We start from the raw sequence: 3,511 nt of genomic DNA, 5'->3' as shown, positions 1-3,511 counted from the left end.
TGCACGTTATAGACGAAATGAAACAAAGGGCGCCGATGGGGGATTATATGGGATCGTAACATATACCTGAACCTCTTTAAACCTACTTACGTTATATTGAAATACAACGGTATGCTATCATTGCTATGGTGGGATGTTACATAATGGTGTGATAAAAATGCCGTAAGTCGTTATTGATTTGATTAGTTTAAAATAATACATATAATACGTGAAATGCGTTTTCGCTCTCTGTTTTGTCTCTTACGACAACGGTGACGATTAGATATGTGCTGATAATCAAAATGTACATGCTGTAGTGGATAAGGATAACATTTTCCTGTCATTAACATTTGTAGTACAGTACTGTTTATGGAGATTAATTAATATATATATATATATATATATATATATATATATATATATATATATATATATATATATATATATATATATATATTTATATTTTTAGAAATCATGCATTTTCAAAACTCGAGCCCATCTCTGCAAACCTGACCAAACACAGATTCAGGCTCTGGAAAAAAAATCAATCACACATTCTCTTTTCATTCCTAGACCATGTACTCTGTTATAACTGTTTCTCGTGCCTAACCAAGTCGTAACCATACAGCCATTGCACTAACTCATCTTCACTCTTTCATCTATCCCAGTCTTCTTACAATATCTTATGTCTTTTCCATGAATTTTATCATCACCCCGTCCATAAAAGTACTAATCATACTTAACGGAAATACACATTAATGTAAGGCCCACGTTGTCATCAAGCCAATCACTTTCCCATCAGTACAGTCTACCACTAAGTTCGCTTTCTTTATATAAATAAATTTTGCTCTAAAAAATTACTATCTACACTATAATCCTCAACACACACCACAATACACCTTTATAAGTTCTGTTATAAGCCTTCTCAAGTTACACATCCATCACGTACACCTCGTTCCCTTTACTGATGAGCCTCTCACACAATTCCTTCATAACAAAGCAAACACTTGATCCACAACATTTCTTCCTACACTGTTTTCCCCTTATCTTTGATAGCAAAATATGCAAGTGTAAACAGATAGATACAAAGGACAATACTTACCATCCAGAAAATATTACAAACGTAAATTAATTCTAGGGAATACTGAAGAAAACCGATGAAAGATGTTCATGTATACCAGACCTTGTATTATTTGGAGGCTGAGGGGTGGGAAACTGAATACCCTCATCAAAACCAAGCATCGAGGGGAAAAATAAAGAAAGGGAAAAACTTATGAGAAATGAAGAGATAAACACTGATCTTATTAAAGAGAAGAGTATAAGAACAAAATGGAGGTATGGAAAAACGCTAAAGTTTAGAGGAAATGATAAATATGGAAAATGTGTCATATAAGATATTAATTAAAGTATATTTAGATCCGACACGTTAAATGGTATTCAGCAGAGCATGATATTAACATAATCACTAGTGACGGACAGACTTTAGAATTTAATAATAACGTACATACAATTAAAAGTTAAATTTAAAGTCCTCCTGAGCTTCTGTAGGCTCACAGGGCAGGCGCTGATCTCCTGTTTCTTAGGCCGACAGCCAGTGGGGGACAGGTCTTAATGCCTATGACACAATTATATTAAAAGAAAGGCAGCAATTTCTCAAGTCTAATTCACAGCATAGCAATTACAAACTATATATATTTAACAAGGACACTCGTAACCTAACGTTAAGCATTCAGCATAAATAACCTGTATTTTTAACTGAAATTCAACTTCCTAAGCAAACTCTGCTATCCGCTTTGCTTACTATACGGTAATATTTCACGCGTGCTTTCATTGCAACTTGATCACAAAACTTCATTTTCGAACTTAACTTCATTGTTTAAATGGCGTATACCAGTTTTCATTTTATTTTGTTGCTTTCAAGCATTGTGCGAAGAAAGTGCTGTTGTGTATCGTTGACCGTTGCTACCATACTGACATATCCCCTTATTGTGAGCATTTACCGGGATGGGCGTGGGTCTTTCAACCTCATCCCACCGATACCTGCTGAAAACAGGAAAGGTAGCACATTCCGGGGCCGCTCCCTCACCATGTAAAATTACGGAAGGAGAAAAATTATTATTATTATTATTATTATTATTATTATTATTATTATTATTATTATTATTATTATTATTATTATTATTATAGAAGTTACAGTAATATCCTAGAGAAGTCAGATAGTCGTCTAAAGGAAAATGACTGTTTTACAATTAACTGACCAAAGTACAGGTCATCTAATACTGGAAAATGATAATTCAAAAGCATACATACATACACATACACACTACAGGTGACTATATTTTATTAAAGCCGAAGAGAAACTTTAGAAAGAGCAAAGGCTCCTTAAAACGGGAAGAATATTATTCATTCATATATTGAATTCTTGGCCCCGTTATTGTTATTGTTTCAAAAACATTTATATGGAAACATACTAAAAGACCAAGCTTCCACAGAATAGAATGTCTATAAGAGAAAAGGGAGAGGAAAGAATTGTAGAAGAATAAAAACAAGTAAAAAATGCGCCGAGGTTTCTTCGGCGTAGTCGAGTTTTCTGTACAGGGTATAATGTAGGCCACCGAAAATAGGTCTATCTTTCGGTGGTCTTGTTATAAGGCTGTATGAGCCTCGGTCCGTGAAACTTTAACCACGGCACGGTGGTGGCCAGAAGCACGATTAATGGCTAAATTTAACCTTAAATGAATAAAAACTACTGAGGTTAGAGGGCTGTAATTTGGTATGTTTGATGATTGGATGGTTGATGATCAACATACCGATTTGCAGCCCTCTAGCCTCAGTATTTTTTAAGATCTGAGGGCGGACAGAAAAAAGTGCGGACAGAATAAAGTGCGGACAGAATAAAGTGCGGACATAATAAAGTGCGGACGGACAGACAAGCCGGCATAATAAATTTAGTTTTCTTTTCCAGAAAACTGAAAATGGAAGTCAGCAAAAGTAAATATACACGCACGCAAATATCAGTGTAAGTAAAAAAAAAAAAAAACTTTGGAATTCTCTCCTTATCTCCGTTTTCTTTGGTTTTTCGACCTCCTCGTTATCAACCCAGACTCAGTTAATTTTCCTCCTTATTCTACCAAACATCCTTCCCTCTTCTTTTTTCATCGTTTTCATTATTACCTACGTAAGGAATGGAAATGTTTATAAGTGCATATGGAATAAATAAATGTCATGGGGAAAGAATTTACTATTAGCATAATCTTTCCAGGCGTCGATGACCACCGGTTTTGTGACCCCCGCTCGAGTAATCCAGTCAGTTAATCAGTTACTATCCTTGGGTAGATGTCAATGCACTAAAGATTGCCCTTCCCTTTGGACTCTGTACTAAAAAGAATTGTGGTTCCCTAGCTCGTATGTCCTTTAAATCAGTGGTTCTCAACCGGGCCGGGGGGGTGTCAACAATTTCCAAGGGGGGCGCGAGCCCTAAGGGAAAAATTAAAACTTCTCTAATTATATTCGTTATTCTCTTGATAAGAGT

This window comes from Macrobrachium rosenbergii, chromosome 47 (genome assembly GCF_040412425.1).
Source record: "Macrobrachium rosenbergii isolate ZJJX-2024 chromosome 47, ASM4041242v1, whole genome shotgun sequence".
Classification (NCBI taxonomy): Eukaryota; Metazoa; Arthropoda; class Malacostraca; order Decapoda; family Palaemonidae; genus Macrobrachium; species Macrobrachium rosenbergii.
The sequence above is the reverse complement of the archived record's forward strand: the minus strand, read 5'-3'. Positions refer to the sequence as shown.